The sequence below is a fragment of the Capricornis sumatraensis genome, chromosome 17 (assembly GCF_032405125.1).
Source record: "Capricornis sumatraensis isolate serow.1 chromosome 17, serow.2, whole genome shotgun sequence".
Lineage (NCBI taxonomy): Eukaryota > Metazoa > Chordata > Mammalia > Artiodactyla > Bovidae > Capricornis > Capricornis sumatraensis.
Genome location: NC_091085.1, coordinates 63223591 through 63247932, shown reverse-complemented (window position 1 = coordinate 63247932; position 24342 = coordinate 63223591).

Below are 24342 nucleotides of genomic sequence, written 5' to 3'. Positions count from 1 at the left end.
ATTCTGTGATGTGGATGCTTCATTATTTATTTAAAAAGCTCTGAGGTAACAAGCATTTATCAAGCTTATTTGCTGAAAAGCAAGATGCCAGGAAAATGAAGGACATGATAAGGGACAAGGCATGGTTCTTATAATCCAGATTAACATGCTGAGCAAGGCAGGGGTAGATGGTTCTCCCATTTATTCAACAAGGTTGAAATACTACTATGTTCCAGGCTCTGTCCACGGCATGATGGATACAGCTGATATCAATATGGAAAAGGTCTCATGAAGCTCATATTGATGGGTGGAGACAGATAATCTGCAAATACATGTGTGAGTAGGTGTGTGTGTGTCTATAAATGTAATGAGATGGTGAAGGTGGAATGAGGACAAGGCAGAGGCAGCAGAAAGGAACCATGTTAAATACCCTCTGAGGAGGTGACATTTAAGCAAAGACAGCAAATGAACCATGTGAGTATCTGAGTGAAGACTAGACCAGCAGGAAGTCCAAAGGATCATGGAGTTGGGGACAGAAAGACTCCAGAGACAGGGAGCAGGGAGAGTGGCAGCAAATGCAATTGAAGTCTAAGGAACCAGGTTGTGTAGACCCTCAAAAGCTGCAGTGGGGTGTCTGGATGGTGGATGGCAAGTTTCAAGAGTGTTTTCAGCAGATGAGTGATGTCAGTTGATGCCTATTTTGAAAGGCTCAATTTGGCCTCTGTGTGGAGAATGGCTGTAGTGGAAGGCAAGAAGAGAAGCTAGAGGCCAGTTTGCAGGGTGTTATAATGATCCGGGAGAGAGGTGGTGGTGGCCTGGACCACGGTGGCAGCAGAGAGGTTGTGGTCGTGCTTTAGTCGTTAAGTCCTGTGAGACTTTTGTGACCCCGTGGACTGTAGCCTTCCAGGCTTCTCTGTTTATGGGGTTTCCAAGGCAAGAGCACTGGAGTGGGCTGCCATTTCCTTCTCCAGGGGATCTTCTCAACCCAGGGATGGAACCTGGGTCTCCCATGCTGCAGGTGGATTCTTTACCAACTGAGCCACCAGGGAGGCCCATAGAGAGGTTGTAAGACAGGTCAGATTTGGTATGCATCTTGAAGGTGCAGTTATAGGAACTTGCTGAAGACTTTGCTCTTGGAGTGAAGGAGGAGTGGTCATGGATGACTGAGCAACTGGGCAAAGCGAGGTGGGGAGGAACATGGAGGAGAGTGGAGGGGAGTCAGAGGTTTGGTTTGAGATGTATTAAGTTAAAGATCCCTATTAGAGTCCCTAGTGGAGATCCTAATCACACAGAGGGATGTGCAAAGGTCAGGGGATGAGTTGAGGTGGAAGATGTAATTTACAAAATCATCAGTGGAAAGATACTCTTGAAATCCATGGGATGATGGAGAAATGGCTATTGAAGGAGGGTCAGGGGAAGGGTAGCTTGAGTTCCAATAGAGTCAGGGGAAATGGGAAACGAAGATTACCATCTCCTGCTTCATGACTGTTCCGAAGACTGGATCTATGCTCTTGATGGTGGCAGGATGGATCTTGATGAGAAAATGGTTCCAAATTCTTGTGTAGATAAAAGTGGAAGGGGGGAGCCTGGAGCCTTGAAAAGAAGTTTCTAAGACCTCAGGGAACAAGACAGAAAGGGAGGAAGGAAATTGAGATAAGAAGGAGGTGTGGTGGGGAAGGAGAGTGGGAGAGGAAAGGAGACAGGGGCCAAAATGAGCCCAGAGAATGGGAAACCTATTCTCTGCAAGTCAGCCACATCTGTAGGTTAGTGCCTCAGAGTGAGGGAGCTTGTCACGCCAGCTGGCACAGAGGCTGACCCTATCCTTCCACATCTTATGGCAGAGACACGCTCCCCTCCTCCACCTCTGTCCCTGCCTCCATTGTCCATTAGTCGGTAAAGGCTTCATACATCCTGTAAATACAGACGTCTCATCTTGGATAGCTCACTTGCTAAGATAGTACCCCTTATTTATATCTGTGACATTAAAAAATGCTTCTGAGGACTCAATGCAAGTTTGTAGGTAAATGCCAAGCTCTAGGAACTCCCAGCTTGGTTCATCTCTCCCTCCTCCTCCTTCCCTCCCCATCTTCTCTGTCTGCCTCCTCCCTCCCTGCATTCTTGCATCTATCCATCTACCATCAATTTCTCAATTCATTTAGAGAGGCAATAACTCTTATAAAGCCCTTGCTTTTTGGCAGGAGTTGGTCTAGGTGTCAAGGACATAAAGAAAATAAGAAGCAGTTACTCTCTAAAGGAAGTGGGATACACACGAATTGCTCTGATCTGCTCTAGACAGGTAGTGACATCTTAATCTGTAATCCCCTGAGTCAGTCCATGAACTAGCTGCATTGTAATTGCTCGAGGCCCTTTTAAAAATACACATGCTTGAACCCACCTCAGAATTGAAATCTTCTAGGAAATGTATTTTGAGAAAGTCCCCAGGTGATTCCGATTCACAGCCAGACTTAGGAATCCAGTTGACTGAGGTTCGAATGGGCTGTGAACCTTGGTTGCCTCAGATGGAAAATGGGAATAATTTTTAAACAACCTCACTTTGCAGTATTGTTAGGATTAAATGAGATCTTGGCAGAGGAAACTATCAGCACAGGAGTGTTTCCAAGTGGGCCTTCTGGGTTTATCTGTGGCGTCTAAGGCCTTCTTGATACTCAAATGACCAGCGGCATTCGCACTACCTGGTTAAAAAGGCAGATTCCCGCTCCTACCCCTACCCTAGCTACCATAGGTCAGAATCTCCCAGGTGATTCACGTGCACATTAAAGCTGGCTGGAGAAAGGGGACAAGAATAGCCCGACCTATCCCCTCGGTGGTCACACCTGGGAGCAGATTGTCTCTATTAAAAAGCACTAATGAAACGTAAAAATGATTTCCTCGGTGTAATTGTATGATGCTGCTCCAGAGTTCTTGCTGGGCTGCTCTGTTTTGGATGATTTAAGTGACCGTTACACTGCATAGCAATTTGTCTTGGAAAAGCAGGGCGATAGAAAGGCTGAAGGGGGAGGGCACCGACTGAAGAAACTTCTCCTTGATGTGGGCCACCCCAATAGTCCTCCCCTCTCTACTTCTCCCCAACACAGACGGCTCCCCTGTAGATGCTGTGAGGGCTACAGTGTGTAGAACTAAGCCAGCTTTCTCCCTAGAATTGAAGCTGGTTTCAGGAGTGTCCCTGTATATTGAATTTGAATGTGCATAAGAATCATCTAGGGATCATGTGAAAATGTAGATTCTGACTCAGCAGATCCAGGGTGGGCTGAGAGCATACACTTCTAGCAAGCTCCCAGATGACGCTGATGCTTCAGGTCCAAGGACTACACAAGGAAGACACCAGTACTACTAGGTGGTTCTCAAAGAATACCAGTATTTCCCTCTACCCAAGATGAATTAAATGAGATTTCTGGAGGTAGAACCTAGGCATCAGTCTTTTTCAAAAGCTCCATAGCTTGTAGTCAAGGTTGAAAACTATTGATTTAGGAAGTACTCTCCCCCATGTCACCTTTCTTTCTGTCTGTCTGTTTTTCTTTCTCCCTTTCTCTCTTTCTTCCCTCCCTCGTTTCCCACCTTCCTTCCTTCTTTCCCTCTCCCCCGACCATTTTTTAGAGATATTATCTTGGATCCAGAACAGACACTTGAATTGAGAAAGAGTTGCCTGCTCCATTTAAGAGAAGGGTCATGGAGAGGCTATTGGTAGGAATGGTACCTTCTTTAAATAGAATCCTCTTGTTGAAAAAAGTCTTTCCAGGAGTTTAGCTTGAAATATACCTGCCACAGTTGCCTCACTGTGTCGTTTTTCTTTTCCCATTCGTGGGAGTTCCAGCTCTCCTGTTTCTGATTCTAAAAGGAGGAGTCAGTGTAGACATTTCTTGGCATCATTCACCTTCATCTCATTTATTTTCAAATCTTGCTGAGCTTGTGTAGTGAGAGTTTAAGGAGGGACGGAGAATGCATCTTTGAAAGTTTAAAAGATTTAAAAGAATGCATCTTTAAAATCCTATCCTTTCAGCAAACCCATAAATAAAGAGGCAGAGTTATTCTCCCTTACCATCATTTCCCCAAAAGTCAAAGAATAGAGTCTCTTTGGTTCTGATTGGGCTATAACTCTATCATTTGGTCAAAAAATAAGACCAGCATAGTGTGGACACCTGATTGACCAGTCCTGGGCCATCCCCAGTCTTCAGGCCAGGTATGGAGGCAGCCCCACAAGAAGGAGGCCTTGGGATGGGGCAGACAAAACAGGAGTCTGCTGCAGCATCCTAAACGCTTGTCACCCATAGTCCTAGGGCACTCTGACTTTCTGCAGCCGTGCATCACCATTCCCCCACAGGACTCCAGAGACGTTTCTTGAGAGTTTATTGCACAGTATGCTCTTGATAAGTTTTCTCTCTGGAGAACACAGCAGAGAGATTGATTTCTGGGAGGTGTGGAATTGAAAAGGTGGCAGGAGGGAAGCAGGGCACACACTGATGGGCTTTCTCTTCCTGCTCTGTGACTCCCACACTCAGTTTTAAAAGGGAGTTTTGTCCACCTTCTGGGAGAGGAACAGAGGATGAAGTTGGAGAGTCCGATTCCTTGTTGGCTTTCCCCTCATGATTCTAGAATGGAATAGACCCTTCAATACTGCAGACTGGGATCTTATCCACAGGCATTATGTGAGTAAAATAGTTGAAGGATAGGAGAATGCCCTGTGATGTTTTTGAAAGATTGTAAATTCATATCATATCATTTTCTGCTTAAAACACTCCACCAGCTTCCCACTAACTCTTAGGATCAAATCGAGACTCCTAAAACATGCTAACTGGCCCTTGTCTCCACTCTCACTACCTGATATTTTGTGTTGCTCTTTCAGTTCAGTTCAGTCGCTCAGTCATGTCTGACTCTTTGCGACCCCATGAATCACAGCACACTAGGCCTCCCTGTCCATCACCAACTTCCGGAGTTCACTCAGATTCAGTCCATCGAGTCAGTGATGCCATCCAGCCATCTCATCCTCTGTCGGCCCCCTCTCCTCCTGCCCCCAATCCCTCCCACCATCAAAGTCTTTTCCAATGAGTCAACTCTTCGCATGAGGTGGCCAAAGTACTAGAGTTTCAGCTTTAGCATCATTCCTTCCAAAGAAATCCCAGGGCTGATCTCCTTCAGAATGGACTGGTTGGATCTCCTTGCAGTCCAAGGGACTCTCAAGAGTCTTCTCCAACACCACAGTTCAAAAGCATCAATTCTTTGGCGCTCAGCTTTCTTCACAGTCCAACTCTCACATCCATACATGACTACTGGAAAAACCATAGCCTTGACTAGACGGACCTTAGTGGGCAAAGTAATGTCTCTGCTTTTGAATATGCTATCTAGGTTGCTCATAACTTTTCTTCCAAGGAGTAAGCATCTTTTAATTTCATGGCTACAGTCACCATCTGCAGTGATTTTGAGCCCAAGAAAATAAAGTCTGACACTGTTTCCACTGTTTCCCCATCTATTTCCCATGAAGTGAAGGGACCGGATGCCATGATCTTTGTTTTCTGAATGTTGAGCTTTAAGCCAACTTTTTCACTCTCCTCTTTCACTTTCATCAAGAGGCTTTTTAGTTCCTCTTCACTTTCTGCCATAAGGGTGGTGTCATCTGCATATCTGAGGTGATTGATATTTCTCCCGGCAATCTTGATTCCAGCTTTTATTTCTTCCAGTCCAGCGTTTCTCATGATGTACTCTGCATAGAAGTTAAATAAGGAGGGTGACAGTATACAGCCTTGACGTACTCCATTTTCTGCATACAGATTTCTCAAGAGGCAGGTCAGGCGGTCTCGTATTCCCATCTCTCTCAGAATTTTCCACAGTTTATTGTGATCCACACAGTCAAAGGCTTTGACATAGTCAATAAAGCAGAAATCGATGCTTTTCTGGAACTCTCTTGCTTTTTCCATGATCCAGCAGATGTTGGCAATTTGCCTCTGGTTCCTCTACCTTTTCTAAAACCAGCTTGAACACCTGGAAGTTCATGGTTCACTTATTCCTGAAGCCTGGCTTGTAGAATTTTGAGCATTACTTTACTAGCATGTGAGATGAGTGCAATTGTGTGGTAGTTTGAGCATTCTTTGGCATTGCCTTTCTTTAGGATTGGAATGAAAACTGACCTTTTCCAGTCCTGTGGCCACTGCTGAGTTTTCCAAATTTGCTGGCATACTGAATGCAGCACTTTCACAGCATCATCTTTCAGGATTTGAAATAGCTCCACTGGAATTCCATCACCTCCACTAGCTTTGTTCATAGTGATGCTTTCTAAGGCCCACTTGACTTCACATTTCAGGATGTCTGGCTCTAGATTAGTGATCACACCATCATGATTATCCGGGTCATGAAGATCTTTTTTGTACAGTTCTTCCGTGTATTCTTGCCACCTCTTCTTAATATCTTCTGCTTCTGTTAGGTCCATACCATTTCTGTCCTTTATTGAGCCCATCTTTGCATGAAATGTTCCCTTGGTATCTCTAATTTTCTTAAAGAGATCTCTAGTCTTTCTCATTCTGTTGTTTTCCTCTATTTCTTTGCATTGATCGCTGAAGAAGGCTTTCTTATCTCTTCTTGCTATTCTTTGGAACTCTGCATTCAGATGCTTATATCTTTCCTTTTCTTCTTTGCTTTTTGCTTCTCTTCTTTTCACAGCTATTTGTAAGGCCTCCCCAGACAACCATTTTGCTTTTTTGCATTTCTTTTCCATGGGGATGGTCTTGATCCCTGTCTCCTGTGCAGTGTCACAAACCTCATTTCATAGTTCATCAGGCACTTTATCTATCAGATCTAGGCCCTTAAATCTATTTCTCACTTCCACTGTATAATCATAAGGGATTTGATTTAGGTCATACCTGAATGGTCTAGTGGTTTTCCCTACTTTCTTCAATTTGAGTCTGAATTTGGTAATAAGGAGTTCATGATCTGAGCCACAGTCAGCTCCTGGTCTTGTTTTTGTTGACTGTATAGAACTTCTCCACATTTGGCTGCAAAGAATATAGTCAATCTGATTTCGGTGTTGACCATCTGGTGATGTCCATGTGTAGAGTCTTCTCTTGTGTTGTTGGAAGAGGGTGTTTGCTATGGCCAGTGCATTTTCTTGGCAAAACTCTATTAGTCTTTGCCCTGCTTCATTCCGCATTCCAAGGCCAAATTTGCCTGTTACTCCAGGTGTTTCTTGACTTCCTACTTTTGCATTCCAGTCCCCTATAATGAAAAGACATCTTTTTTAGGTGTTAGTTCTAAAAGGTCTTGTAGGTCTTCATAGAACCATTCAACTTCAGCTTCTTCAGCGTTACTGTTTGGGGGATAGACTTTGATTACCGTGATATTGAATGGTTTGCCTTGGAGACAAACAGAGATCATTCTGTTGTTTTTGAGATTGCATCCAAGTACTGCATTTCGGACTCTTTTGTTGACCATGATGGCTACTCCATTTCTTCTGAGGGATTCCTGCCCACAGTAGTAGATGTAATGGTCATCTGAGTTAAATTCACCCATTCCAGTCCATTTTAGTTCCCTGATTCCTAGAATGTCGATGTTCACCCTTGCCATCTCTTGTTTGACCACTTCCAATTTGCCTTGATTCATGGACCTGACATTCCAGGTTCCTATGCAATATTGCTGTTTACAGCATCGGACCTTGCTTCTATCACAAGTCACATCAACAGCTGGGTATTGTTTTTGCTTTGGCTCCATCCCTTCATTCTTTCTGGAGTTATTTCTCCACTGATCTCCAGTAGCATATTGGGCACCTAATGACCTGGGGAGTTCCTCTTTTGGTATCCTATCATTTTGCCTTTTCCTACTGTTCATGGGGTTCTCAAGGCAAGAATACTAAAGTGGCTTGCCATTCCCTTCTCCAGTGGACCACATTCTGTCAGAGCTCTCCACCATGACCCGCCCATCTTGGGTTGCCCCACGGGCGTGGCTTAGTTTCTTTGAGTTAGACAAGGCTGTGGTCCTAGTGTGATTAGACTGACTAGTTTTCAGTGAGTATGGTTTCAGTGTGTCTGCCCTCTGATGCCCTCTTGCAACACCTACCATCTTACTTGGGTTTCTCTTACCTTGGGCGTGGGGTATCTCTTCACGGCTGCTCCAGCAAAGCACAGCCTCTGCTTCTTACTTGGATGAAGGGTATCTCCTCACCGCCACCCTTCCTGACCTTCAACGTGGGATAGCTCCTCTAGGCTCTCCTGATCTAAATGCTACAGTCACACTGGGACCTTTCTGCCTCCACCCTCCAGGTCTTCATATTTGCTATTCCCTTTCTTTCCCTTGCACCTGAATTCTCACTCCTGCCTCATTTTCTCCCTTGTTTACACCTGATCTTTTAGGTCTTGCTTAAAATGTTCACCTACCCCCAGTCTGAATTACGCTGACAACAAAAGCCCTCTGTTCATCTCCTTTATAGAACATATGCTATGTGTTTTTGAACTGTTTATGTTCCTTCCATCTAAGCTTCCCTCATAGCTCAGTTGGTAAAGAATCTGCCTTCAGTGTGGGAGACCCCAGTTCGATTCCTGGGTCAGGAAGATCCCCTGGAGAAGCGATAGGTACCCACTCCAGTATTCTTGGACTTCCCTTGTGGCTCAGCTGGTAAAGAATCCACCCGCAATGTGGAAGATTGAACCTGGGTTCAATCCCCACGTTTGGAAGATCCCCTGGAGAAGGGAAAGGTTACCCACTCCAGTATTCTGGCCTGGAGAATTCCATGGACTGTATGTTCCATGGTCTCACAAAGAATTGGGCATGACTGAGCAACTTCCTTCCGTATATACCATTTGACTTGACTTCATGCAGATGGGGACCCTCTCTGGTTTTGTTCATCCATGTGGCCCTTGGGCTTAGTTTGAACCTGGTGCATAGTAGGTGCTCAGTAAATTATTGTTGAATGAATGGATTCATTCACTGATATTCCTCGTGTCTCCCAAACCAGGATACATGTAAAAGTCAAGTGGGGAACCTTGACAGATCGCAGGTTTTCTGGACCCTCCTTTGGATCATGAAGTTCAAAATATCTGGTTGGATCATGTTCAGACCAGTGGGAATTTGGAAATGTTTTGCCAGGATTGCCCATGGACAGAACTCCCAGAATCTGGTGTTTTATTTTGGTTTTTAATGAATCACAGTGGACAAAAATAGACCCGATCAAACATTATTATAAATTGTACTGTGTGCGGATAGAGAGGATGCCACATTCCTGAGAATACAAGTCATGTTTTCCATCAGCACATAAGCAGAACGCTAGCCAAACTGACACAGTTCGATTTGAATTAATAATGCTAAACCACTTGGAATGTTTACTTTTCTTTTCTATCTTGATGACAACTGGGCAGTCCCAACACACAGTCAGACAAACTAGTAAGTCCATTCATGTTCTTTTGCTAGTTTTGTCCCATTTCTGCCACATTCCCCCACCTCCGCTCCCGCTGGCCAAGTTCATAGTCTAAAATAGTCACTCCTCCATGTCAGCTACAGTATGTCCAGCCTTTCATTCTCACCCTCTGATAAAGTGGATTCAAGGAACTCAAACATACGTTCACATCCTTCTGCTCTGTACGTGGGTAATTGAAAGTCCACTGGCTTCATATTCTGACGGTAGTGTGAATTACCTCATTCTTGACATGTTCCTTAGCAACTCACTCTTGGAAAAATACCAAAACATCCTTTGTCTCAGTTACTGGACTGCTAGCTCCTTGAGGTCAGTCACTATCTTCTGTTTCTCAGCTGTTATGCTCATTAGAACTTAGCACACATTCACCAGTGCTTCCACCAACATTTACAATGGTTTGTTATTATTAATAGCAATGAAATCTATTACTGTTAAAAGCATGCTTTGTTGCATTTTTATAGAACTTTGAAATTTACTAATGCATTCCCTCATTATTTCATGTAATTCTAACATGTCACTTTTGGCAAGTGACTGATAATTAGCATCACCTTGGGAGGATTTCAAACATAAAGAGTCTAAATGTTTAGCCCTCTCCCAGGTCATTTTTTATGATTATCCAGACCAGAGAACCATGAGTGTGGTGGCTGTGCATGTGACCTTGGAAGTCAGTCCAGCCTAGGGCGGAACCCTGGCCTCTGTGGGACCCTGCACTCATCCCTGCAGATCCCCAGAACCTATAGTTGCCCCATTCATAAATAAAATGGGACTGGTGAGACCAATACCAATAAAATCAAATAAGAGTAGGTGAGTTTGATGTGTGTTCAGTTGGCAGCAGTTACTACACTGATTTCCTTTTCCTTGTGGCAGTATAATAACTAAGGGCATATATTGAGGTTCAAGCCTTGTCTCTTGTACTTATGACCTAAGTGCCACTAAGTCTCAGTTTCCTCATCTGTAAGATGGGGATAATGGTGGAAATGTCTATCTCATGGGACTGTTTTCAGGATTAAACTAGTTAATAGTGGAAAGTAGCACATAGTGTATACCCTATCAGTGTTAGATGTGGCAATCTTTACATCCATTTTATAGAGGAGAATACTCGTAGTTGTTAAGAGGAGAAATAAGCCTTCAAATCCTTCAAAATAAGGCTTAAACTCTTGGCTCTTTGTGGAGCTAAACATGCCAGCCCTCCCTGGGACTTAAAATCATGTCCATGTCAGTGAGTGCTCATCTTGTTTTTTTTGCTTTCAGGAGGCAAAGCATCAACTCATCACTCATACCCATTTCCAGCTCTCCTTCCCTCCTGCAGCCCTTCCCTGTTCTCTCTGCTCAGAGCTGGGCCCCACTGCCATTTTTTCAGAAATGTCATCTCACTTGGGCACTAGACTCCAAGGCCCTAATACAGAGTGATTTGGAATTCCCGACTCATCTCCATCTGTCTGCTGGAGTCTGGGCAGACACCAGAACAGACTCATCTAATTAGTGGCCTTGCCTCTTCTAGGGCTTGGGGCCACTGGTGCGTGGCTTCCACATTTCCAGGGCAAGACAAGATACCTCCTCAGAGAGGCCAGCAGTGAAGTCTTCCCTGCAGAGGCCTGAGAGGACAGGGCTTTTCCAGCTTCTGGAGCAAGGAACTGGGAGCCTGAGCAGTGGGAACTTAGAACTGGAGCTTACACGGTTGTGGCTGTTGAGAAGGACATCGCCACTCTGAGCCTCTCTGTCATTATCTATAAAATGGAAAGATAGTTCTACCTACCTCATAGACTTGTCAGGATTGTGTATATGAAGAGATTGATCTCAAGATCACCTGACCTCTACCTCACTCCTCGCTCCTCCTACTTTTTCTCCCATTCCTCCAAACTCTTTAATGATTTGGCTAGAGAGAATGATATAGTAGTGACTAAGAACAGGCACACTGAAGTTACCTGCTCAGGTATTAATCCTGGCCCTGTCTTTTTCTGCTGTGCTACCCCAAGCAGGTCACTCTCTAAGCCCAGTTTCCTTATCTGTAAACTGGAGGAGAAAATCCTGGACCTGCCTTGTATGTTTGCTGGGTATGTGATTCTAAGGAGGGTCAAGCATGTTGGCTTATGGTAAGTGCCCAATAAATCGCCAACATCATGATCATGAAACAAGAATGAGGACAGATTCCTAGTCTACCCCAATATTATCCTTTAAATTTTTTATTTTTATTTATTTTGGCTGTCCTGGGAAGCTTGTGGGATCCTAGTTCCCTGGCCAAGGATTGAACCCCTGCCCTTGGCAGCAAAAACTCAGAGTCCCAACCACTAGACCACCAGGAAATCCTCTCCCCTTTTTCATATTCATGAGAGAGCAGTTTTCTCTCCCAGGAACCTCACTGCCTATGTGCCTTGATAATTCCAGGACTCACCTCCTGGAGACCTTTCTCTGCAAAGCTTTCCCTGTCCTTCCCATGCTTTTCCTTCCACTCTCGGGCTTCCTCCGTCAGAGCTCTTTGCCTGTGACATTATTTGCACAGAGTCTGCTCCTCTGTTGGACTTAGGATTCCTTAGGGCAGGGCTTCTGGGTTGGTATTTGTGTTTCCAGCACCTTGGACAGCACATCACACCTTTTTGAAACTGTTGAGACAATGAATGAGGGCATTGAAAATCTTAAAGCAGTGCTTCTCCAAACTTTTTGGACCATCGCCAGTAGTACGAAATGCATTTTATGCTACAGTCTGGTGATGTGCACACACAGTGCGAAACAAGTTTGTTTCCTGTTTCACTGTACACAATGCACTCTGATGATTTCTCCTGTTTTCTCGTCTCTCCTTATCAATTTAATTTCTTAACATTTTCTCTTTGGGCTAAAGAGTTCATTTCAGAGCTAATTGTTCTAGGTTGAGAAGCAGTCTTACCATGCTAAGAGCATGGACCATTTGAAACAGAGAGATCAGGGTTTAGATTCCAAATCCACAGTTTAGTGATTGTGTACCCTGGGGGCATCATCTTACCTCTCTAAGCCTCATTTTTTTTTTTCACCTGTAAAATGGACCTCATACCTACTTCTTTAGTTTCTGTGAGATTTTAATGAGATGATAGAGGGGCAGTATTAATCACAGGGTCTAGCATCTAGTAAGTGCTTAGCAAATTGTGATTATTATTGGAACCAGTCTTAGACACTTTTATGACTTTTCCTTTTTTTCTTCCCAATAATCCCAAATCTCCTTATTCTATTGATCTTTTTCCTTGGTCTTTTGATTTTTTACCTCACCAAGGCTTATTCACTGACAATGATCTCCCCACTTTCAGAGGCATAAGACTAAGCCTTAATTTCAGTATTGTAGCCTGACTCCAAAGCATGCTGAAGGTAATTTGATGAAAGACAGTAGAAGCCCCATCACTTTGACACAGAGGTGAAGTGGTATGGAATCTACTGTCTCCCTCATCCCTCCTGATATTGGTGGGAATTATTCAAAGATTAATTATTGGGGCAGTCTGATTCCTGGATCTGATTCCTGATTCTGGATCAAGACCATCCCCATGAAAAGAAATGCAAAAGAGCAAAATGGCTGTCTGAGGAGGCCTTACAAATAGCTGTGAAAAGAAGAGAAGCAAAAAGCAAAGGAAAAAGGAAAGATATAAGCATCTGAATGCAGAGTTCCAAAGAATAGCAAGGAGAGATAAGAAAGCTTTCCTCAGTGATCAGTGCAAAGAAATAGAGGAAAACAACAGAATGGGAAAGACTAGAGATCTCTTTAAGAAAATTAGAGATACCAAGGGAACACTTCATGCAAAGATGGGCCCAATAAAGGACAGAAATGGTATGGACCTAACAGAAGCAGAAGATATTAAGAAGAGGTGGCAAGAATACACAGAAGAACTGTACAAAAAAGATCTTCATCACCTAGATAATCACGATGGTGTGATCACTCACCTACAGCCAGACATCGTGGAATGTGAAGTCAAGTAAGCCTTAGAAAGCATCACTATGAACAAAGCTAGTGGAGGTGATGGCATTCCAGTGGAGCTATTTCAAATCCTGAAAGATGATGCTGTGAAAGTGCTGCATTCAATATGCCAGCAAATTTGGAAAACTCAGCAGTGGCCACAGGACTGAAAAAGGTCAGTTTTCATTCCAATCCCAAAGAAAGGCAATGCCAAAGAATGCTCAAACTACCACACAATTGCCCTCATCTCACATGCTAGTAAAGTAATGCTCAAAATTCTACAAGCCAGGCTTCAGGAATAAGTGAACCATGAACTTCCAGGTGTTCAAGCTGGTTTTAGAAAAGGCAGAGGAGCCAGAGATCAAATTGCCAACATCTGCTGGATCATGGAAAAAGCAAGAGACTTCCAGAAAAACATCTATTTCTGCTTTATTGACTATGCCAAAGCCTTTGACTGTGTGGATCACAATAAACTGTGGAAAATTCTGAGAGAGATGGGAATACCAGACCACCTGACCTGCCTCTTGAGAAACCTATATGCAGGTCAGGAAGTAACAGTTAGAACTGGACATGGAACAACAGACTGGTTCCAAATAGGAAACGGAGTACATCAAGGCTGTATATTGTCACTCTGCTTATTTAACTTCTATGCAGAATACATCATGAGAAACGCTGGGCTAGAAGAAGCACAAGCTGGAATCAAGATTGGCAGGAGAAATATCAATCACCTCAGCTATGCAGATGACACCACCCTTATGGCAGAAAGTGAAGCAGAACTAAAAAGCCTCTTGATGAAAGTGAAAGAAGAGAGTGAAAAAGTTGGCTTAAAGCTCAACATTCAGAAAACGAAGATCATGGCATCCGGTCTCATCACTTCATGGCAAATAGATGGGGAAACAGTGGAAACAGTGTCAGACTTTATTTTTGGGGGCTCCAAAATCATGGCAGATGGTGATTGCAGCCATGAAATTAAAAGATGCTTACTCCTTGGAAGGAAAGTTATGACCAACCTAGATAGTATATTGAAAAGCAGAGATACTACTTTGCCAACAAAGGTCCATCTAGTCAAGGCTATGGTTTTTCCAGTAGTCATGTATGAATGTGAGAGTTGTACTGTGAAGAAAGCTGAGCGCCAAAGAATTGATGCTTTTGAAGTGTGGTGTTGGAGAAGACTCTTGAGAGTCCCTTGGACTGCAAGGAGATCCAACCAGTCCATCCTAAAGGAGATCAGTCCTGGGTGTTCATTGGAAGGACTGATGCTGAAGCTGAAACTCCAATACTTTGGCCACTTTATGTGAAGAGTTGACTCATTGGAAAAGACCCTGACACTGGGAGGGACTGGGGGCAGGAGGAGAAGGGGTTGACAGAGGATGAGATGGCTGGATGGCATCACTGACTCAATGGACATAATTTTGAGTGAACTCTGGGAGTTGTTGATAGATAGGGAGGCCTGGAGTGCTGTGATTCATAGGGTTGCAAAGAGTCAGACAAGACTGAGTGACTAAACTGAACTGAACTGAACCTGATTCCTCCTCCCATGACGTGATGAATCCTGAGAACTTCTCTCCCAATCTCTTACCACCCAGAAATTCTAATGCACAGGACCCTGGGTAACCTAGATAATGGTAGAAAGGGTAAAGTCTTTTTTTTTTTTTAACATTTAATTATTTATTTGGCTATGCCAGGTCTTAGCTGCAGCATGTGGGATCTTTGAATTTCATTGAGGCATGCCAAACTCTTTAGTTGTGGCATGTGAGACATAGTTCCCTGACCAGGAATTGAACATGCCCCGACCCTGACCCCCACGTTGGGAGTGCAGAGTCTTAGCCACTGGGCCACCAGGCAAGTCCCAAGAGGATGAAGATTGCTAAATAAACCGCAGTTATACCAGGAATTCAGTCACCTGTCTCTAGGGCCTCAAGATACTTGACTGTCCCTCTGAGCTGCACAATCGTCACCAAAGAATAAGTCACCAAAGCCATTCAACATCACTCCAGTTCTGCCTGGCAGTGTTATCTCCTTAGGCTTCAGATCCATTCACTCTCAAACCAATGCTTCTGGAGTGAACAGAGCAGTTGAAATAGCTAAGGCTCCCTCCCATTGTGAAGGGCAGGCCAGCACCATATCAGTGCTCACATGTGTGGTACCTCTTACCGTGATGCTTGAGTCAGGAGGACCTGGTTTTCCACAACCTTTGCCACTAACCAGTTGTGTGACCTTGATAAATGAGTTTACTTCTCTCTCTCCCTCCATTTCCTCATTGGTAGAATGGGAATGTTAATAATATCTTAAAATACTACCTGTTATGTAAGAAAATGAAAAAATGCAAATTAAGCATCAGACACTTTTGAGTCTCCTCAATAAATTTCACAGTTACCCTCCTCATTGTTGTTGCTGCTGTTGTCTTAATTAACGATCACCACAAACTGACGCTTTAGCTTCTGAATTGAAGGCAGAATATCCATAACATGAAGAGTGCTTGAGGTACCACATCCTTTTGAGGAGAGAGAGCCCAGTTTTCTTGTGATCTTGTTACCTTCTAGCAGAAGGTGTTAGATGCATTGATATATGCTTGAATCAGGAAGAAGGAAGCAGTTCTTTCATTCTGGGTACCCGTTGGCTTCTAAATCCTGCTGAATTGGGCTGGCATAGAAATAGTGGCTCAGAAAAGAAACACATGCCCTCATTTCCTTTATTCTTCTGTGGCCTCAAACGTTTCTCTCCTGCCCCAAATGGACTGGTTCCGCTGCTATTCTGCCACCTCCCCTTGGCTGTAGAAGTTTCTGAAGGTCAGATGCTTTTCTTCTTCGGCCCCAATGTCAAGGAAAGTGTTTAGTATATAGCAAAGCTCTGTGTATCATGGCTCAGTCTGTGGCCCCTAATTATCTGGGGTATCTTCCCTTCACTGCTTCCCCTAACTCAGCCACAGTTTTCTTTAACTAACTTATTTCAAAAAGCAAAACTTTAGTGAGAAATATCACATATTTTCTCTCTTAGTAATACCAAATTTCAGGAAATTCAGAAATGAGGTGGCCCTGTTACCTTCCAGAACAAGCCTGTTAAAGTAGAACCAATTTAGATCTTCTAAAGGTTTAAGGGAAAAAAATCTCAAGAGTAGATTATTCATGCCAAACTTGTTAGAATTTTTAGATACAAGTGGCCAAACCTTGTTCTGTTGTTCTGTGTATAGTTCTGTCATAAGAATAAGAAAGAATCTCATTCCCTGATCTTGCTCAACAGTGAAATGACCAGGGGCAGGAAAATAAAGCATGAAGAATGATAGCAATTTGAGCACCCACGTAATTACCATGCAGGGCAAGAAATAAAACCTCACCCAACTCCAGGAGCAACCTGTATTTACCCCTCTCTCCTTCCTAGAGTTAACTACTATATTGTCTTGTATTGAAATCCTTCTATTGTTTTTCCTTACGGTCTTACCATTTGTGTTTGCATACCTAAACAATATAGTTTGTCTACATTCGAACTTTATATGATGAAATCATACTCCATGCATTCTCTTATTTCCTTCTTTCACTTACTATGTTTGAAAGTTCCATCCATGTTGTTGCATGTAGTACTATACTGTATAATTCATAGATGCATAATTCACTGTATGTATATACACAATGCATTTATCTCTTCTGCATTGATGGGCAGTGTCATAATTTCTTTACGTGTTAAGGCGGTTGGTGACATTTCCTCTTACAATGATGAGATGAGTATCTTTACAGACATTTGCTCAGAACAAATTGCTAACTATAGAATTCTTAGATTAAAGACTCTGGCCATTTTTAAGCTTCCTCCGGGGAATGGTTATACCAATTTGCACTTCCACCAGCAAAGTACATTCCTGTCTGTGTCCTCACAGTCTTGCCAATGCTAGCTTATTTGCATTTGTTTTATTCATGCCAATTTGATAGGAATAAGGTATTCTCTCAAGATCGTAGGAATTTCCATTTTGTCGAGTACAGTGAAGGTGCGCATCCTCCCTCCTCTATGTTTATTGGCTATTTGTATCTGTTGTTTTGCGGATTGTCTTTTATTTCCTTTTGCCATGGAACACACTGGTATACGTGGATTTTAATAACAGTTCACACTGGAGTTCAGCACATTTAGACACATTTCAAGCTGGAGCATTTGGGAAGCTCAGGGTAAATGGGGAGGAGGGAGGGGACTTCTTTGTGGCTCGTAGATCTGTCAGGTGGGAGAGTAATTTGGAAGCTTATTGTTCAGAAACCAAAGAGGACAGTTGTGCATTCAGCCCCATGCTGGGGAGGAAACAATGCTTTCTGGACCCGAGGCCATTTGAGAACAAGGGGCGCTGCTCTAATTGAATCTGCCTTCCACTCCTTTGTGCCCAAGGAGTCTCTTTATGATTATGACTGCCTGGGCTTCAGAAGTGAGATTGGGAACGTGGAAAAGGAGAGAAAAGGTATAGCTTGGCTTGAATCTTAGGATTTGAATTACCAGCACCCCAAACTAAATTTATACTCTTGCTCTCCCTGTCTTCATCCTTTCTTCAGCAAACATTTATTGTGCTCCTACTACGTGCTAGGCAGTGTATTGGGTGTTAGATGTCTTCTACTCTAACCCTGCAGTGTTTCGCATCTCAGCAATCGGAAACTCCATCTTCTCACTTGAAGTGAAGAATCTGGACGCCTTCTGTGACTCTGCCCTTTCTGTAATATCTTACAGCCTCTCCACCAACAAATTCTTTCAGCTCTACCTTCAAAATATACCCACAGTCTTGAAAACAACCCAAATGTCCATTAACAGGTAAATGGATAAACAAACTGTGGTACCTCTGTACAATGGCATCACATTCAAGAATGAAGAACAAACTGTTGATACATGCAAAAACATGAGTGGATTTCAAAATTATTATACTGAGTGAAAGTAGCCAGATGCAAAAGAGTACTATATGATGCTATTTACGTAAAATTCCAGAAAATTCATACTAATTTATAGTGACAGAAAACACATCAATGGTTGGGGGTAGGAGGAGGCAGAAGGTGTAACCAAGGGGCACGAGGAGAGTCTGGTGTTTATATTCATTACCTTGACTGTGGTGATGGTTTCACAAGTATAATGCATATCAGAGTTTATTGGTTGTATTTTAAGTGTTTTATTGTATTTATTCTACCTCAATTAAGCTATTGAAAGCAGAAACCCAGAATCTGTCCGCTTCTCACCATCTCCGTTGTTACCACTTCATCCCTCACCTGGTTAACTGAAATAGCCCCGTGACATGCCCTTCTGGCACCTGCCCTTGCTTTCTCACACTCTCTTCTTAACAGAGAATTCAGAATGAAGCTTTTGAAAGGAAAGTGAGGTCATTTCACCCCTCTATTTAAAACCACCCAATTGCTTTGCATGTCTTCCCATCACACTGAGAACACTTACCACTGTCTGACATACTGTGTGTTTGATGAGTTAATTACCTGTCTTCCCACCACAGTGACATGAGCCTCATGAGAGCAGGTCCATTTTTCTTCATAGCTGCATCTCCAGTAGTCTGGAACAATATGTGTCACACAGAAGATGATCAATAGATATTAGTGGAATGAATCAATAAACATGGTCTCAGATGCAAAGAGTTCCCAGGCTATTGAGGAAGATATATGTAAATACAGGCAAAATATAGGGCAACAAGTTCTATGATAAAGGTACCCCCAATGGAAGCACCTAAACTTTCCTAGGGGTAGAGTCAAAGATGGCTTCCTGGAGGAAGTGGCATCTAATTTGAGACCTGAAAGACGTGTAAGATGTCTTGGGGAAAAGACATAGTTCCTGCCTTCATAGCATTCTACTGAATGAGCAAATATAGGTATATGTCACGTCATGTGGTAAGTGTTTTGTGGGGCTAAGAATGGGGGCTAAGGAGAGGGAGGTGAAGCCTAACCCAGCTTTGGGGAGAGCCTGGCAACACTGACAGAGTTTCTTCTAGGGAAGCACTTCCTGGTCAGGATGTATTCACATCCTTTCCCCTAGTCTTCATAAACCCAGATTTGGGGGACTGTTGCCTGGATACAGACAATTGCCATAGGAACCAAGGAATTGATCCAAGATCTGTGAGATAACCAATCATCACATTTCCCCATCATGCTTGCTTCCTTTTTATGTAAATTCTACTTCACTAATGTCCATATAGCCTAGAGTCTAGTCATTTTCTACCCTTTATGTGAATCAGAGTTGCTGGGGAGCTTAAACAACAAACAACATGATTTAGTTCCACCCCAGATTGATCAAATCTAAATCTCAGGGTGGGGAGAGTCACCTAAACATGAGCATTTTAAAAATTCATTGTGCAGCTAGAGAGCTGAGAATGACAGATGTGATTCAAGGGTCAGGAAGAGTTGTCTTACCTGGAGTCTAGTCATCTATTTTGGGGAAGGAAATGGCAACCCACTCCAGGGTTCTTGCTTGAAGAATCCCAGGGACAGAGGAGCCTGGTAGGAGGCCGTCTACGGGGTCACACAGAGTCGGACACGACTAAAGCGATTTAGCAGCAGTAGTAGCAGTCATCTATTTATTTCATTTTTCCCATTCTTGCCTCAGGGCCTTTGCACTTTCCTTTCCTTCGCCCAGAATGTTCTTCCTTTGTATTCCGCCCCCCCCCCACACACACACATCTATTTTCTTCTCATTCTGCACATCTCATTGAAAATGTTCATTCTTCAGGGAAGCTCTCTTTGATCCTCTCCTCTCATTATCTAACATAGTTCTTATCTACTCTCTCCAAGCTGGATCTGATCTTTCTATCACATCACCTGGCTGATTTCCTTCACAGCACTTACTGTAAGTTGAAATGATCTTATTTACTGCAGTATTCCTAACACTAAAGAAACACACCATTCAGTAAAGACCGAAAAGATCTGACAAGCATAAAGCAGAGTGTCTACACATGGTACGGATTAGGAAATTGTTGCAATTATTATCAATGGATTAATTAGTTATTTGGTATAATATACAGGATTATTATGAAAAGGATTAGCCCTGGCAGCATAGGAACTGTTATGAGACATTATCTCATTTTTTATTGATCAGTTTGGTGTTAAGTTCTTTGAAAGCAGGGACTATCTTGTGTACATCCAGAGCTTAGCACAGCACCTGGCACATAAGATGTTCTGATTTAGAAACTGTTTTATTGTGAATAATGGAATCCCCTTCAAGCTAGTATAAGCAGAAAAATTAATGTATTGGAAGGACAAGAGGGTTTCAGAGAACCCAAAGGTAGAAAGGTGAGTTGGGCTAGCAAGGAACTTGAACCAAAAAAAAGAAGAAGAAGAAGAAAAAAATGACCAGGAATCCAGCAACTTCCTCTTGTATTTCTCTAAAGCTACATGATGTCTCTTTCAGTCTCTTTGCAAACTGGGTTTCTTTGCCCCATGGGCACATGGTTGTCCCCAGCCCAGGCTTTACAATGTTTTCCACTTCACACATCACACAGAGATTAGCATCTTGATTCTAAATTCTCAGGGAAGAGAAACTGTGATTGGATTTAACTCCTGCCAGGCATTTACTCTTGGGCCAATCAACTGTGCTAGGAATGGGGGTATGGGATTATGTGCCCTGCTGCTCTAAAGATTGGAAGTGTCTCTTGCAATACAGAGGTCTTAGCCCCAATTCTCCCTGAAAGCAGAGCTTGTGAGAAGGGTTTGCATGCAGATGGTTTGGTTGGGAAGAGATGTTGAGGAACAAGAGAGGGGGACTTGGAAGAGTCAAATTGAGGTGGAGGGAAAGCCAGTGCAAAGTTATTGAGCTGATGTCAGAAACTGAGGTTCGTACTCAACAGATCCTGGGTTTGAAATATGTAGAATGCACCTCAGAAATGCTCTCCCAAGAATGAGAGAGGAAAGAATTTATTCATCAGTTCCTGGTGTCCTTGGGTCAAAGGATTGCCCCAAGGGATGTTATCTTCATCTCATTTCCAGTTTTATAATTGCACCCAAATAGGTCAAAGCCCTCGAGGAGAAGGCAAGAAGTACAAGGTACAGCTAAAGCAAGGTGCTATCAGAATACACCTGCGAGCAGGTGATTTGCTGCATCAATAGCTAGAGTCAAAAGAGCTAGGCCAAGAGGATGTGAGGCGGAGCAAACAAGTTGTCTAGTAAGGAGATGTGGACAGGATGTCTACGAAGAGAGTGTAAGTGGAGGTGTAAAGAGGGCACATCTCCAGTATCTACTCAATGAGTGTTTTCTGAATGAATAAATGAAGAGGAAACGATGGAAAGTTTCTTGGAGGAAGTGAGATTTTAAGATCCCCTTCAGTGTCTGAAGGATGAATCTGGGGACTTTGTAGACACTGATCATCTATTCTCAAGTATTTTTCTACTGAGGACGATCAATTTTATTGATAAGTCCATGATGTTTTAAGAAAGGTAGATAATATCCTTCATTTGGGGATGAAGAACTGATCTGGAGATGGCAGGCACATTAGCATGGGTGCACAGTGTCAGCATCAGGTCCAAGTTTAGATTTTCTTTCTGCTTCAACCCCCTACAAGTTATATGGCTGCAGTTAGTTTAGACTTACAAGCATATATGAAATACCAACTTCACCTCCGTGTTCATACTCTTTCCACTGTGTATAGTTCAGCACAGTGAATACAGTGGTTGTTAGGACCTAAAGCAGTTTCTAATTTTGTTTCATTATGAGTGTGAATGCGACCCTTAGGATCCATCCCTACGGCCTTAGCTAAACTTACTCTTTCAAGCTATGAAGAGACAAGATAAAGATCTGAATGGAGACTCCAGTTGGCAGAGGGCCGGGCTGACTCAGCCCCGATAAACCTGCAGTCAAAAAATCAATAGAGCTTTCTCAAGAGTTGCCATTATCCAACAAGGAAAATTTTTCGAAAATAAATTGCTGCATGGCATAAAATCAGATTAAGTAGATAACAGGTTTTGCTGACTTTGGACTGTTGGGGATGGCCCAGGAGGAAGAGAATTAGTGATTTAATGAGCTCAGTTCTCCTGCTCAAGCTAGTCAAGTGTTTACTCTCTGGCTGAACAAGAGAGGGAGAGCAAAGGTGAGAAAACAAATTCTAATTTCTGTTTGACCTTCACCTCTCAGCTGACCCAGCCCTGCACTGTAGGGTCAGCTCACCACTGTCTCATGGTGGGCTTGCAGAGAGGTTCACTGCCCTAGCCTTGAAGCCATGGTTCTTAACCAGGCTTCACCGTGCTGTGTGACAATGGGCAAGTTATTTCACATGCCTGTGGGCCTCGATTTCCCAATCTTGAATTGGGCTTCCCAATGACTGAGGCCAAAGGAGAGTTACTCTGCAGAGGAAATTGTTATGTTGTTAGGAGACATAAGGGCAGAGATTGAGTAGTAATAAACCACAAGTGTGTACGAGTTACAAATCTGATACTTTCTGTCTAAATGCTAGCATTTTCAGAGCCTTTAAAAATGCCCCCACTGAGGTCTCCTCATGGGAATACCAGATCACCTGACCTGCCTCTTGAGAAACCTATATGCAGGTCAGGAAGCAACAGTTAGAACTGGACATGGCACAACAGACTGGTTCGAAATAGGAAAAGGAGTACATTAAGGCTGTATATTGTCACCCTGCTTATTTAACTTATATGCAGAGTACATCATGAAAAACGCTGGACTGGAAGAAGCACAAGCTGGAATCAAGATTGCTGGGAGAAATATCAGTAACCTCAGATATGCAGATAACACCACCCTATGGCAGAAAGTGAAGAGGAACTAAAAAGCCTCTTGATGAAAGTGAAAGAAGAGAGTGAAAAAGTTGGCTTAAAGCTCAACATTCAGAAAACGAAGATCATGGCATCTGGTCCCATCACTTCATGGCAGATAGATGGGGAAACAGTGGAAACAGTGTCAGACTTTATTTTTTTGGGCTCCCAAATCACTGCAGATGGTGATTGCAGCCATGAAATTAAAAGACGCTTACTTCTTGGAAGGAAAGTTATGACCAACCTAGACAGTATATTGAAAAGCAGAGACATTACTTTGCCAACAAAGGTCCATCTAGTCAAGGCTATGGTTTTTCCAGTGGTCATGTATGAATGTGAGAGTTGGACTGTGAAGAAAGCTGAGTGCCAAAGAATTGATGCTTTTGAACTGTGGTGTTGGAGAAGACTCTTGAGAGTCCCTTGGACTGCAAAGAGATCCAACCAGTCCATTCTTAAGGAGATCAGTCCTGGGTGTTCATTGGAAGGACTGATGCTGAAGCTGAAACTCCAATACTTTGGCCACCTCATGTGAAGAGTTGACTCACTGGAAAAGACCCTGACACTGAGAGGGATTGGGGGCAGGAGGAGAAGGGGCCGACAGAGGATGAGATGGCTGGATGGCATCACTGACTTGATGGATGTGAGTCTGAGTGAACTCCGGGAGATGGTGATGGACAGGGAGGCCTGGCGTGCTGTGATTCATGGGGTCGCAAAGAGTCGGACATGACTGAGTGACTGAACTGAACTGAACTGAACTGAACTGATGTCTCCTCTGGTTAAAGTTACCATAAGGATTCCCAGAGCCAGGAGGCCCAACTGAAACCAGAGAACTTGTACAGGAGCAAACTAAAACGTATCCCCTGTGAGTACGCATCCGCCTCTCTGCTTCTCTGGGCTCTGCTCCCTATTTGGCATCAGTCAGGTGCTTCAGGTGCTTATCTAGCTCAGGCAACTTCATAGGACATCATGTCTTGCCTCTTTATAGTGCCATTACTCCCCAGATCCACCTGACTGCCCCTCTTTGCCCTGGCCCCTCCCTTCTGGTTAGCTCAGTCTTGTTAATAGCAGTACTTTAATTGTTGGCCAACAGAAGTCTGCCCCCACCCAGATCAACGTGGGATGCTTCATATGGACTGGAAGTCTGTTCTGAGATATGCTCCCCCTTGTTGCCAGTTGATGCTCTTGTGGGTGGGTATGGTTGCTTTTCATGGAGGTTCAAAACGAAGATCATGGCATCTGGTCCCATCACTTCATGGGAAATAGATGGGGAAACAGTGGAAACAGTGTCAGACTTTATTTTTGGGGGCTCCAAAATCACTGCAGATGGTGACTGC